Below are 15,801 nucleotides of genomic sequence, written 5' to 3' on the forward strand. Positions count from 1 at the left end.
TGCAAATTACAATCTGTAATTCATAATAATGTACAGAACAATAACCAAAAGTGTCCAATATTCACAACACATAATAGTCCGTCATGTTGGCACTTTTCCAGCCAACCCAATATTTCCTTATTGGGCAGTTGTGAAAAAAATGCACATTAATTAATGTATGCACCCTCGTCAACATCAAGAAAGCAGCTAACCTTGCAAGATGGTAATTAAAGTGCAAATTTACCCTTTACAAGTAATGCAGAACTTTACCAGACATGCATAGTTTAGTTATAAACTTCAAATATGTTTGATTCATTTACGATAAGTGACAATCAACCAACTGACAAAATACCATATGATTGAATAACCTGGCACAGACCATCCAGAGCCTGAAATATGATTAAAAACAATACACACGAAAAGGCCAAAATCTGGTAGTGGAGCTTCTAAACGCAGCCAAATAATTCTCAGTCCAAGGTGCAATTCATGGTGATGGTAGCAGAAGTTTATAAATACTGAATACCAACCATACGCCCACCTCCAGTCCCCATGCAAGATTAAAACAAATGGCTGCATCATCCCCAGCCATGACACTGACAAAAGACGGCCAAAGGAAAACAACATATTTTAAAAATATTCATGCAAAATAGGCTAGTTGCGAGTTCTCTTGCGAGTTCTCTCAGGATTGGGTGATAACGCATGTCAAAGGAGTGTGAAAACACGTCCGTCCATGACAAAAACCCAAGAACTGTGGGGTTGAGGGACACTGCCACATACAGAAATTTTCCATCCCTGTACTTTTTTACTCTACAGTGGTCCCAAGAAATAAGCTGTAAAGTCAAGAGGCATTACATAGAAACAATAAAAGCCTCTCTTATCAATCACTTAAAGTGCAATTGTTTAGTGATCAAATAGTAGTTTGAATGCATTTCTAGCATGTGTTGAAGTTAGAGTAAATGCCCAGCCCCTTTCCTTATCCACATGTAGGAAAACTAACTACAGAATTCACACACATTTTCACTGTAGATTTTACTCTTCTGCCGTCTCCAGAAATAGAACCAAATGTCAAGAGGCATTGCATGGAAGCAATCCCTTCCCTAGCCACGTTCATTAATTTATCAAAATAACAACTTTATTGACTTTTTAACACTTTTGTTGTAATTAGAGTCAATAACCAGCCCCTGTCCTGACCCACATCTAAAAAAAACGAATTACACATATTTTTCCATTGTAGTTTACTAAGTGAAAATAGCATTAAGCATGATTTTTTTCCTAGATATACCGGCCGCCATTAGTAGAACCAGGTTGGGTTTTGATTTAAAACAAACCATTATCAAGCAATCTGTTTCAACAAAGCATCTTCAAATAGCAGGTTATCTTACCTTTTTGCTGCAGGGTGAAATGTCCATTGTTGGGAGAGATGGACAAAGACGGCAGAGGCATCATTCCGTTCTCTACAGAGCACGTCCACAATTAAACAAGCAATTTATCTTCATTCGACACACCCTGAATGCACATGGTTCCCACTGGGAAAGAGGGAGAAGACAGTCAAAACTAGTAAAGCCAATTTGTAAAGCAAAACCACATGTACTCATCATAATGGTAGAAATATAAGGTGGACAAATATCAACCTTGTTAATGCTCTGAATTATAAACTCAAATTGACGACTAAGTAAGTAACAAGCTGTAATTCATTATAATGTACAGAACAATAACCAAAAGTGTCCAATATTCACAACACACAATAGTCCGTCATGTCGGCACCTTTTCCAGCCAACCCAATATATCCTTATTGGGCAGTTGTGAAAAAAATGCACATTATGTATGCACCCTCGTCAACATCAAGAAAGCGGCTAACTTTGCAAGATGGTAATTAAAGTGCAAATGTACCCTTTACAAGTAATGCAGAACTTTACCAGACATGCATTTTTTTAGTTATAAACTTCAAATATGTTTGATTCATTCTGATAAGTGAAAATCAACCAACTGACACAATAAAATATTATTAAATAATCTGGCACAGACCATCCAGAGCCTGAAATATGATTAGCAACAATACACACAAAAAAGGACAAAATCTGGTAGTGGAGCTTCTAAACGCAGCCAAATAATTCTCAGTCCAAGGGGCAATTTATGGTGATGGTAGCAGAAGTTTCAAAAAAGGTAGCAGGCGCTCCTCTCCAGAAAGAACATGGTATGATAACTTGTTCTGTGGTTTTTTCCCACTTTGAGATGAGTTTGCTGCCATCGCTTTTTGCTCACTGTACCTTTCACAGATGGGAAATATTCATTTGCAAATCAGTTTTGTCAAGCCCACATGGGCAGTCCAGCACCGAAATGCTATGTCAATTCCCTTCTGAACAGGAGTACCAACAGTAACTCCATAGGCGTGTTTCAGCCTTGTTGGGCCTCATCAGTGAGGTGGAGCTGTGCCTCTCTGAGCACAGTTAGCAGGGAGTCCACGTCTGGTTTCCCCCAGGTAGCTCAGGGTGACCAACCCCAAGTTCCTTCCAAATATTTCAAAAAAGGTAGCAGGAGCTCCTCTACAGAAAGAACATGGCATGATAACCTGTCCTGTGGTTTTTTCCCACTTTGAGATGAGAGTTTACTGCCATCACTTTTTGCTCACTGTTAAAAATACTGAATACCAACCCTATGCCCACCGGCCATCCCTATGCAAGAGAAAAACAAATGGCTCCAATATCCCCAGACATGACACTAATAAAAGAAGGGCGAAGGAAGATGGTGACTTTTAAAAATATTAATGCAAAATAGGCTAGTTGCAAGTTCTCTAGCGAGTTCTCTCGGCATTGGGTGATAACGCATGTCAAAGGAGTGTGAAAACAAGTCCGTCCATGACAAAAACTCAAGAACTGTGGGGTTGAGGGACACTACCACATACAGCAATTTTCCGTCCCTATACTTTTTACTCTACAGTGGTCCCAAGAAATAAGCTGTAAAGTCAAGAGGCATTACATAGAAACAATAAAAGCCTCTCTTATCAATCACTTAAAGTGCAAATGTTTAGTCACCAAATAGTAGTTTGAATGCATTTCTAGCATGTGTTGAAGTTAGAGTAAAGGCCCAGCCCCTTTCCTTACCCACATGTAGGAATACTAACTACACAATTCACACACATTTTGGTATATGTCTAATCTAATTGCCATTAAGCCTGAACTTTGAGACATAAGGCCATCACTGATATATATTTCAAATCAAATTACTACGTATATTTGAAACTCCAGTCATTATCCAGCAAACTGTTTCAACAAGAACAGCTAAACGTAAGGCATAATCTCACCATTTTGTTGCAGCGATATACGTCCACCACAGAGAGATCTACAATGCTGACTACATGTTCTTTTCAGCAGAGGCCCGCTGGATACAAATGGTTCCCACTAGGAGAGTCGAGAAGACAGTAGAAACCGGTGAAGGCGAGATGTAAAGCAGCAACACTTTAACTTGCAAAACTCTGATCATAAAGTAGTTCGAAATATAAGGTGGAAACAATGATTGCGACATGGTCGGGATTATCAAAACAACAAGTTTGCATGTCATTCCGAACAAACTGGTACCAACTCAAACTGGCGATGCCTCTTAATGTGTGGCAAACAAACAGTAATAAGTACGAGCATACAGAAAATTAAACAAAATTGTCCAATACTCATTCTTCCTCTACGAGCAATGAACAATTCGGCCACATGTTGGCAGCTTTTCTAGCCAACCAATGTATTATCATTTGGCAGCTGTGAAAAGATGCAATTACTTTACACACTCTCGCCAACATCCTGCAAGCGACTGGCCATCCAAGATGGTAATTAAAGTACAAATTGAATATTTAAAAGAAATGAAGAATTCTGCGGCAGATTCCTTTTGTGTTATAAGCTTCACATGTGCTGGTTTAATATTAATAACAATTGAAAAGCAGTGGCTTCGCCAATAAGTCTAAAACTGAATAATCAAGTGCATGACAGCAATTAAAGGCATGGTCTAGTAAAACATGTTACATAAAAAAAAAATACTAGCATTCTCTTTTTTAAAACTTCCTATGTAAAATTTTGAGCTATTCAAGCTCAAAATTCGCAAAAGCAAGCACATGGGCACATCCATTTTGTGAAATGGATGCCCTCCTGTGCTGGCTTTTGCGGCACTAATGAAGGAAAAGCCAGCCAGCTGTAGTAAACAAAAGCTACCGCTGGGTGGCTTTCCCTTCATTAGTGCTGTACACGGAGGACGGGGACCGGAGACCAGAGCAGGAAAGCTGCAGCTGAATCTCGGTAAGTGCTATTTATTTTTTAAAAAATAAGCACTAGCTGCGGTTTTTTTTCTACGTTTTCCGGGCTGGAGGAGCCCGGAAAACTTAGAAATAAAACCTCAGCTTTAAAAACGTTGTATTTATGTTTGCAGTTGCTTTTAAAGCGACCGCGAAAACATAAATACAACGTTATTGTGTTGGAAAACGCTGCGGTTTTTCTTTCCAAGTTTCTCAGGCTCCTCCGGCTCGGAGGAGCCTGAGAAACTCGGAAAGAAAAACCGCAGCGTTTTCCAACACAACCGCGTTGTGTTTCTGCCTGCTCTGGCTATCACTTTGGGTCTCCGGTGCTCCCAGGGGAGCACCGGAGACCCAAAGTGAAAGCCACAGCAGGCAGAAACACAACACGGTTGTGTTTACATGCCGCGTAGTGTTTCTGCCTACAGCTGATTTCCCATTTGAGCTCTCGGAGAGCCCCAAATGGGAAATGCTAAATGCTGCGTTGTTTCTGCCTGAATCTGCTTTGCCATGTGGGGCTCTCGGGCTCCCCCCGGGGAGCCCGAGAGCCCCACATGGGAAAGCAGATTCAGGCAGAAACAACGCGGTTGTTTTCCGCAATGCTGCGTTGTTTCTGCCTGAATCTGCTTTCCCATTTGGGGCTCTCGGGCTCCCCCCGGGGAGCCCGAGACCCCCAAAAGGGAAAGCAGATTCAGGCAGAAACAACGCGGTTGTTTTCCGCAATGCTGCGTTGTTTCTGCCTGAATCTGCTTTCCCATTTGGGGCTCCGAGCCGGAGGAGCCTGAGAAACTTGGAAAGAAAAACCGCAGCGTTTTCCAACACAATAACGTTGTATTTATGTTTGCGGTCGCTTTAAAAGCGACCGCAAACATAAATACAACGTTTTTGAAGCTGCGGTTTTATTTCTAGGTTTTCCGGGCTCTTCCAGCCCGGAAAACCTAGAAAAAAACCGCAGCTAGTGATTATTTAAAAAAAAAAAAAAATAGCACTTACCGAGATTCAGCTGCAGCTTTCCTGCTCTGGTCTCCGGTCCCCGTCCTCCGCGTACAGCACTAATGAAGGGAAAGCCACCCAGCGGTAGCTTTTGTTTACTACAGCTGGCTGGCTTTTCCTTCATTAGTGCCGCAAAAGCAAAAGCCAGCACAGGAGGGCATCCATTTCACAAAATGGATGCGCCCATGTGCTTGCTTTTGCGAATTTTGAGCTTGAATAGCTCAAAATTTTACATAGGAAGTTTTAAAAAAGAGAATGCTTGTATTTTTTTTTTTATGTTGCCTATCTATTTTTAAATACATTTTTTTACTAGACCATGCCTTTAAGAGCACAACAGCCAAAAATTGTTGAGAAGATCAAACTTTGGCAGAGGAGTGTCTTATGCAATAGAATTCAAAGCCAAGATCCAGCTGAAAGTGAATTAAATAGAGGATTTTAACACAGATTCACAATACCATACCTACCTTTGTGCTTACACAAGAAAGAACCATGGGGAACAAATAAGTAGGTCCTATATCCTCACTGACACATAACCTTGTGAAGAAGGTATAAAGAAAATGGCAGCCTTTCAAAATATTCAAGCAAAAAATGATGTTGCTGCAAGTTGTTTTGGTCCGTATACGGTATAGAGTTTGAGCACAGACAATGTCCCTACATGCCCAAACACATCAAATGTATAACTGAGGGAAATGTCCATGCAAAGCAATTTTCCCTGTAGATTGTACTTTTCTGTGGTCTCCAGATTGAGGCCCAGATGTCAAGTGGCATTGCATGGAAGCAATCCCTTCCCTAGCCACGTTTATTAATTTATCAAACAACAACTGTATAGACTTTTTAACACGTTTGTTGGAATAAGAGTCAATAACCAGCCCCTGTCCTGACCCATATCTAATAAAACGAATTACACATATATTGCCATTGTAATTTACTGAAAATAGCATTAAGCATGATCTTTTTCCCCGACAAGTGTCTGCCATTCGTAGAACCAGGTTTGGTTTGGATTTAACACAAACCATTATCAAGCAATTTGTTGCAACAAAGCTTCTTCAAATAGCAGGTTATCTTACCTTTTTGCTGCGGGGTTGAATGTCCATTATTGGAGAGATGGACAATGACGGCAGAAGCATCATTCCGTTCTCTACAGAGCATGTCCACAATTAAACAAGCGATTTATCTTCAGGCGACGCACCCTGAATGCACATGGTTCACCCTGGGAAAGGCGCAGAAGAAAGTGAAAACTAGTGAAGCCAATGTGTAAAGCAAAACCACATGTTCTCATCATAATGTCAGAACTATAAGGTGGACAAATGTCAACCGTGTTAATGCTCTAAGTATAAACTCAAATTGACGACTATGCAAATTACAATCTGTAATTCATAATAATGTACAGAACAATAACCAAAAGTGTCCAATATTCACAACACATAATAGTCCGTCATGTTGGCACTTTTCCAGCCAACCCAATATTTCCTTATTGGGCAGTTGTGAAAAAAATGCACATTAATTAATGTATGCACCCTCGTCAACATCAAGAAAGCAGCTAACCTTGCAAGATGGTAATTAAAGTGCAAATTTACCCTTTACAAGTAATGCAGAACTTTACCAGACATGCATAGTTTAGTTATAAACTTCAAATATGTTTGATTCATTTACGATAAGTGACAATCAACCAACTGACAAAATACCATATGATTGAATAACCTGGCACAGACCATCCAGAGCCTGAAATATGATTAAAAACAATACACACGAAAAGGCCAAAATCTGGTAGTGGAGCTTCTAAACGCAGCCAAATAATTCTCAGTCCAAGGTGCAATTCATGGTGATGGTAGCAGAAGTTTATAAATACTGAATACCAACCATACGCCCACCTCCAGTCCCCATGCAAGATTAAAACAAATGGCTGCATCATCCCCAGCCATGACACTGACAAAAGACGGCCAAAGGAAAACAACATATTTTAAAAATATTCATGCAAAATAGGCTAGTTGCGAGTTCTCTTGCGAGTTCTCTCAGGATTGGGTGATAACGCATGTCAAAGGAGTGTGAAAACACGTCCGTCCATGACAAAAACCCAAGAACTGTGGGGTTGAGGGACACTGCCACATACAGAAATTTTCCATCCCTGTACTTTTTTACTCTACAGTGGTCCCAAGAAATAAGCTGTAAAGTCAAGAGGCATTACATAGAAACAATAAAAGCCTCTCTTATCAATCACTTAAAGTGCAATTGTTTAGTGATCAAATAGTAGTTTGAATGCATTTCTAGCATGTGTTGAAGTTAGAGTAAATGCCCAGCCCCTTTCCTTATCCACATGTAGGAAAACTAACTACAGAATTCACACACATTTTCACTGTAGATTTTACTCTTCTGCCGTCTCCAGAAATAGAACCAAATGTCAAGAGGCATTGCATGGAAGCAATCCCTTCCCTAGCCACGTTCATTAATTTATCAAAATAACAACTTTATTGACTTTTTAACACTTTTGTTGTAATTAGAGTCAATAACCAGCCCCTGTCCTGACCCACATCTAAAAAAAACGAATTACACATATTTTTCCATTGTAGTTTACTAAGTGAAAATAGCATTAAGCATGATTTTTTTCCTAGATATACCGGCCGCCATTAGTAGAACCAGGTTGGGTTTTGATTTAAAACAAACCATTATCAAGCAATCTGTTTCAACAAAGCATCTTCAAATAGCAGGTTATCTTACCTTTTTGCTGCAGGGTGAAATGTCCATTGTTGGGAGAGATGGACAAAGACGGCAGAGGCATCATTCCGTTCTCTACAGAGCACGTCCACAATTAAACAAGCAATTTATCTTCATTCGACACACCCTGAATGCACATGGTTCCCACCGGGAAAGAGGGAGAAGACAGTCAAAACTAGTAAAGCCAATTTGTAAAGCAAAACCACATGTACTCATCATAATGGTAGAAATATAAGGTGGACAAATATCAACCTTGTTAATGCTCTGAATTATAAACTCAAATTGACGACTAAGTAAGTAACAAGCTGTAATTCATTATAATGTACAGAACAATAACCAAAAGTGTCCAATATTCACAACACACAATAGTCCGTCATGTCGGCACCTTTTCCAGCCAACCCAATATATCCTTATTGGGCAGTTGTGAAAAAAATGCACATTATGTATGCACCCTCGTCAACATCAAGAAAGCGGCTAACTTTGCAAGATGGTAATTAAAGTGCAAATGTACCCTTTACAAGTAATGCAGAACTTTACCAGACATGCATTTTTTTAGTTATAAACTTCAAATATGTTTGATTCATTCTGATAAGTGAAAATCAACCAACTGACACAATAAAATATTATTAAATAATCTGGCACAGACCATCCAGAGCCTGAAATATGATTAGCAACAATACACACAAAAAAGGACAAAATCTGGTAGTGGAGCTTCTAAACGCAGCCAAATAATTCTCAGTCCAAGGGGCAATTTATGGTGATGGTAGCAGAAGTTTCAAAAAAGGTAGCAGGCGCTCCTCTCCAGAAAGAACATGGTATGATAACTTGTTCTGTGGTTTTTTCCCACTTTGAGATGAGTTTGCTGCCATCGCTTTTTGCTCACTGTACCTTTCACAGATGGGAAATATTCATTTGCATATCAGTTTTGTCAAGCCCACATGGGCAGTCCAGCACCGAAATGCTATGTCAATTCCCTTCTGAACAGGAGTACCAACAGTAACTCCATAGGCATGTTTCAGCCTTGTTGGGCCTCATCAGTGAGGTGGAGCTGTGCCTCTCTGAGCACAGTTAGCAGGGAGTCCACGTCTGGTTTCCCCCAGGTAGCTCAGGGTGACCAACCCCAAGTTCCTTCCAAATATTTCAAAAAAGGTAGCAGGAGCTCCTCTACAGAAAGAACATGGCATGATAACCTGTCCTGTGGTTTTTTCCCACTTTGAGATGAGAGTTTACTGCCATCACTTTTTGCTCACTGTTAAAAATACTGAATACCAACCCTATGCCCACCGGCCATCCCTATGCAAGAGAAAAACAAATGGCTCCAATATCCCCAGACATGACACTAATAAAAGAAGGGCGAAGGAAGATGGTGACTTTTAAAAATATTAATGCAAAATAGGCTAGTTGCAAGTTCTCTAGCGAGTTCTCTCGGCATTGGGTGATAATGCATGTCAAAGGAGTGTGAAAACAAGTCCGTCCATGACAAAAACTCAAGAACTGTGGGGTTGAGGGACACTACCACATACAGCAATTTTCCGTCCCTATACTTTTTACTCTACAGTGGTCCCAAGAAATAAGCTGTAAAGTCAAGAGGCATTACATAGAAACTATAAAAGCCTCTCTTATCAATCACTTAAAGTGCAAATGTTTAGTCACCAAATAGTAGTTTGAATGCATTTCTAGCATGTGTTGAAGTTAGAGTAAAGGCCCAGCCCCTTTCCTTACCCACATGTAGGAATACTAACTACACAATTCACACACATTTTGGTATATGTCTAATCTAATTGCCATTAAGCCTGAACTTTGAGACATGAGGCCATCACTGATATATATTTCAAATCAAATTACTTCGGATATTTGAAACTCCAGTCATTATCCAGCAAACAGTTTCTACAAGAACAGCTAAACGTAAGGTATAATCTCACCATTTTGTTGCAGCGATATACGTCCACCACAGAGAGTTCTACAATGCTGACTACATGTTCTCTTCAGCAGAGGCGCACTGGATACAAATGGTTGCCACTAGGAGAGTCGAGAAGACAGTACAAACTGGTGAAGGCGAGATGTAAAGCAGCAACACTTTAACTTGCAAAACTCTGATCATAAAGTAGTTCGAAATTTAAGGTGGAAACAATGATTGCGACATGGTCGGGATTATCAAAACAACCAGTTGCATGTCATTCCGAACAAACTGATACAAACTCAAACTGGCGATGCCTCTTAATGTGTGGCAAACAAACAGTAAGAAGTACGAGCATACAGAAAATTAAACAAAATTGTCCAATACTCATTCTTCCTCTACGACCAATGAACAATTCGGCCACATGTTGGCAGCTTTTCTAGCCAACCAATATATTATCATTGGGCAGCTGTGAAAAGATGCACATTACTTTACGCACCCTCGTCAACATCCTTCAAGCGACTGGCCACCCAAGATGGTAATTAAAGTGCAAATTGAATATTTAAAAGTAATGAAGAATTCTGCGACAGATTCCTTTTGTGTTATAAGCTTCACATGTGCTGGTTTAATATTAATAACAATTGAAAAGCAGTGGCTTCTCCAGAAAATCTAAAACGTTATAATCAGGTGTGTGACAGCAATTAAGAGCACAACAGCCACAAATTGTTGAGAAGATCAAACTTTGGCAGAGGAGTGTCTTATGCAATTGAATTCACAGCCAAGATCCAGATGAAAGTGAATTAAATAGAGGATTTTAACACAGATTCACAATACCTTACCTAACTTTGTGCCTGCACAAGAAAGAACCATGGGGAACAAATAAGTGGGTCCTATATCCTCACTGACACATCACCTTGTTAAGAAGGTATAAGAAAAATGACAGCCTTTCAAAATATTCAAGCAAACAACGTTGCTGCAAGTTTCCAAGTTGTTTTGGTCTGTATACAAATACAGAGTTTGAGCAGAGACAAAGGGCCTCATTACAATAGTGGCGGTCCGGAAAAAACAACGGCGCTGGTAAGCCTACCGGCACTGTTGTTTCCGGACCGGCACACTACAATTCTGCGTGCGGGTACCGTCCAGCCCGCCAGGGTCAGATCTGCCGGGCGGGGCGGCACCCGTTTGCAGAGTTTTCACGGAAGGACTGGCACCGTTGTTAACGGTGCCGGTGCTCCTGTGTCCCCATCAGATTCCAGGAGAATGGGGACTAACAAAATTAGTGGCGCCTGACTTCCGGCCACTGGACTCGGAATAGCCCGGTGGCACTGGGAAGTCAGGCGCTGGTAATTATTTTCGGGTCCAGCCGCAACCCGCCAGTTTTACCGGCAGGGTTACCGCCAGACAGCTAATGGGCCACATTATAAGTTTGCCGGTCCAGCAACAACTGTACCGGTAAGCTACCGGTACTATTGTTACCGGACCGGCAAACTACGAGTTCTAACCTGGCGGGCGTACCGCCACCCGCGAGCAGAGCATATCGGATGCACCGGCACCATTCAGAATGGTGCTGGTGCATCCGACCTCCCCATTCCCATTTGAGCCCTATCGGGCTCAAATGGGAATGGGAACCAATTTATTCCGCCACCTGCAAATGGGCAATTACTGGGTCCGGCAAGGCGGAATGATCCGGTAATTTCCCATTTGCGGGCGCTGGAAAAAGAATTATACCGGCACCCCTACCGCCAGTATCGTAATGTGGCCCAATGTCTCTACATGCCCAAATACATGAAATATATGACTGAGTGAAATTTACAGGCAAAGCAATTTTCCCTGTACATTTTACTCTTCTGCAGTCTCCAGGATGAGGCCCATATGTCAAGTGGCACTGCATAGAAGCAATCCTTTCCCTAGCCACGTTCATTGATACATTAATGGCAATGCAATTTTCCCTGTACATTTTACTCTTCTGCAGTCTGCAGAATGAGGCCCATATGTCAAGTGGCATTGCTTAGAAGCAATCCCTTCCCTAGCCACGTTCATCGATACATTAATGGCAATGCAATTTTCCCGGTACATTTTACTCTTCTGCAGAATGAGGCCCATATGTCAAGTGGCACTGCATGGAAGCAATCCCTTCCCTAGCCACGTTCATTGATACATTTATGGCAATGCAATTTTCCCGGTACATTTTACTCTTCTGCAGAATGAGGCCCATATGTCAAGTGGCACTGCATGGAAGCAATCCCTTCCCTAGCCACGTTCATTGATACATTTATGGCAATGCAATTTTCCCTGTACATTTGACTCATCTGCAGAATGAGGCCCATATGTCAAGTGGCATTGGATGGAAGCAATCCCTTCCCTAGCGACGTTCATTGATACATTAATGGCAATGCAATTTTCCCGGTACATTTCACACTACTGCAGTCTCCAGGATGAGGCCCAGATGTCAGGAGGCATTGCATGGAAACAATTCCTTCCAACAATTGAATATTTCAAAGTAATGCAGAATTCTGCGGCAGATTCCTTTTGTGTTATAAGCTTCACATGTGCAGGTTTAATATTAACAACAATTGAAAAGCAATGGCTTCTCCAGAAAACCTAAAACTGAATAATCAGGAATATAACAACAATTAAGAACACAACAGCCAAAAATGTTTGAGAAGATCAAACTGTGGCAGAGAAGTGTCTTATGCAATCGAATTCACAGCCAAGATACAGCTTATGGTGAATTAAATAGAGGTTTATAACATAGAATCACAATATCATACCTACATTTATGTCTACACAAGAAAGAACCATGGGGAACAAATAAGTGGGTCCTATGTCCTCATCGACACATTACTTTGTGAAGAAGGTAGAAGAAAAATGGCAGCCTTTCTAAATATTCAAGCAAAACAAAAAGTTTCTGCACATTTTGTCTGTGTCTGTGCTTATACAAGTACAGAGTTTGAGCAGAGACAATTGGGAACTCATTACAAGTCCAGCGGTAACCCACCGTTGCTACCAGCGGGTTGCCGCCGGATTCTAACACCGTTTCCGCCGCGTGCGATCCCGGTGCCACCAGGACATTACAAGTCCCGGCAGCCCGGGTATCAGGCAGTGGAAAATGTTAGTCCCCAATTCCCATTGAGTCCTGCAGGACTCAACGGGAATGGGGCCTTGGAAGCACTGGCACCGTTAGTAACAGTGGCGGTGCTTCCATGACAACTGTGCCTAACAGGGTCATTGTGCCCGGCAGATCAGACCTGCTGTGCGCAACCGCGCCGGCAGGCACAGTTGCAGTCTGTCGGTCCGGAAAGGATGCTGTTATGTTACTACCGGCACCCTGAGTGACGGACCAACAGACTTGTAATGAGGCCCCAGGTCCCTAAATGCCCAAATACATGAAATGTATGACTGAGTGAAATTTCCAGGCAAAGCAATTATCCCTGTATATTTTATTCTTCTGCAGTCTCCAGAATTAGACCCAAATGTCAAGAGGCATTGCATGGAAGCAATCCCTTCCCTAGCCACGTAAATTAATTTCTCAAATAACAACTGTATTGACTTTTTAACACTTATGTTGGAATTGGAGTCAATAACCAGCCCCTGTCCTGACCCACATCTAAAAAAAACGAATTATACATATATTTCCATTGTAATTTACTAAGTGAAAATAGCATTAAGCATGATTTTTTTCCTACATAAAGTGGCCGCCATTAGTAGAACCAGGATGGGTTTTGATTTAACACAAACCATTATCAAGCAATCTGTTTCAACAAAGCATCTTCAAATAGCAGGTTATCTTACCTGTTTGCTGCAGGGTGAAATGTCCATTGTTGGAGAGATGCACAATGATGGCAGAGGCATCATTCCGTTCTCTACAGAGGACGTCCAAAATTAAACAAGCGATTTATCTTCAGTCGACGCACCCTGAATGCACATGGGTCCCACTGGCAAAGGGGCAGAAGACAGTCAAAACTAGTAAAGCCAATGTGTAAAGCAAAACCACATGTACCCATCATAATGTTAGAAATATAAAGTGGACAAATATCAACCCTGTTAATGCTCTGAATTATAAACTCAAATTGACGACTAAGTAAGTAACAATCTGTAATTCATTATAATGTACAGAACAATAACCAAAAGTGTCCAATATTCACAACACACAATAGTCCGTCATGTCGGCACCTTTTCCAGCCAACCCAATATATCCTTATTGGGCAGTTGTGAAAAAATGCACATTATGTATGCACCCTCGTCAACATCAAGAAAGCAGCTAACTTTGCAAGATGGTAATTAAAGTGCAAATGTACCCTTTACAAGTAATGCAGAACTTTACCAGACATGCATTTTTTTAGTTATAAACTTCAAATATGTTTGATTCATTCTGATAAGTGAAAATCAACCAAGTGACACAATAAAATATTATTAAATAATCTGGCACAGACCATCCAGAGCCTGAAATATGATTAGCAATAATACACACAAAAAAGGCCAAAATCTGGTAGTGGAGCTTCTAAACGCAGCCAAATAATTCTCAGTCCCAGGGGCAATTTATGGTAATGGTAACGGAAGTTTCAAAAAAGGTAGCAGGCGCTCCTCTCCAGAAAGAACATGGCATGATAACTTGTTCTGTGGTTTTTTCCCACTTTAAGATGAGAGTTTGCTGCCATCGCTTTTTGCTCACTGTACCTTTCACAGATGGGAAATATTCATTTGCATATCAGTTTTGTCAAGCCCACATGGGCAGTCCAGCACCGAAATGCTATGTCAATTCCCTTCTGAACAGGAGTACCAACAGTAACTCCATAGGCGTGTTTCAGCCTTGTTGGGCCTCATCAGTGAGGTGGAGCTGTGCCTCTCTGAGCATAGCGAGCAGGGAGTCCACGTCTGGTTTCCCCCAGGTAGCTCAGGGTGACCAACCCCAAGTTCCTTCCAAATATTTCAAAAAAGGTAGCAGGAGCTCCTCTACAGAAAGAACATGGCATGATAACCTGTCCTGTGGTTTTTTCCCACTTTGAGATGAGAGTTTACTGCCATCACTTTTTGCTCACTGTTAAAAATACTGAATACCAACCCTATGCCCACCGGCCATCCCTATGCAAGAGAAAAACAAATGGCTCCAATATCCCCAGACATGACACTAATAAAAGAAGGGCGAAGGAAGATGGTGACTTTTAAAAACATTAATGCAAAATAGGCTAGTTGCAAGTTCTCTAGCGAGTTCTCTCGGCATTGGGTGATAACGCATGTCAAAGGAGTGTGAAAACAAGTCCGTCCATGACAAAAACTCAAGAACTGTGGGGTTGAGGGACACTACCACATACAGCAATTTTCCGTCCCTATACTTTTTACTCTACAGTGGTCCCAAGAAATAAGCTGTAAAGTCAAGAGGCATTACATAGAAACAATAAAAGCCTCTCTTATCAATCACTTAAAGTGCAAATGTTTAGTCACCAAATAGTAGTTTGAATGCATTTCTAGCATGTGTTGAAGTTAGAGTAAAGGCCCAGCCCCTTTCCTTACCCACATGTAGGAATACTAACTACACAATTCACACACATTTTGGTATATGTCTAATCTAATTGCCATTAAGCCTGAACTTTGAGACATAAGGCCATCACTGATATATATTTCAAATCAAATTACTACGGATATTTGAAACTCCAGTCATTATCCAGCAAACTGTTTCAACAAGAACAGCTAAACGTAAGGCATAATCTCACCATTTTGTTGCAGCGATATACGTCCACCACAGAGAGATCTACAATGCTGACTACATGTTCTTTTCAGCAGAGGCCCGCTGGATACAAATGGTTCCCACTAGGAGAGTCGAGAAGACAGTAGAAACCGGTGAAGGCGAGATGTAAAGCAGCAACACTTTAACTTGCAAAACCCTGATCATAAAGTAGTTCGAAATATAAGGTGGAAACAATGATTGCGACATGGTCGGGATTATCAAAAC

General features: G+C 41.2%; 1 long non-coding RNA gene across 9 annotated transcripts in view; it reads right to left on the reverse strand.

The window, feature by feature from the left end:
• LOC138566816 (uncharacterized) overlaps positions 1–15,801 on the reverse strand; it is a 355,734-nt gene that overhangs the window by 103,410 nt on the left and 236,523 nt on the right. For 8 of the 9 annotated variants that reach the window (XR_011302025.1, XR_011302019.1, XR_011302021.1 and 5 more), the window contains 7 exons: positions 15,563–15,659; positions 13,644–13,786; positions 9,877–9,973; positions 7,958–8,081; positions 6,310–6,452; positions 3,281–3,377; positions 1,362–1,505 (listed from right to left, as the gene is read on the reverse strand). This is a non-coding gene — a long non-coding RNA (uncharacterized lncRNA). The remainder of the gene's footprint in view (positions 1–1,361; positions 1,506–3,280; positions 3,378–6,309; positions 6,453–7,957; positions 8,082–9,876; positions 9,974–13,643; positions 13,787–15,562; positions 15,660–15,801) is intronic. The other variant, XR_011302020.1, reaches the window with a different exon arrangement.

Source organism: Ambystoma mexicanum, chromosome 2p, assembly GCF_040938575.1.
Source record: "Ambystoma mexicanum isolate Mex_15411 chromosome 2p, UKY_AmexF1_1, whole genome shotgun sequence".
Lineage (NCBI taxonomy): Eukaryota > Metazoa > Chordata > Amphibia > Caudata > Ambystomatidae > Ambystoma > Ambystoma mexicanum.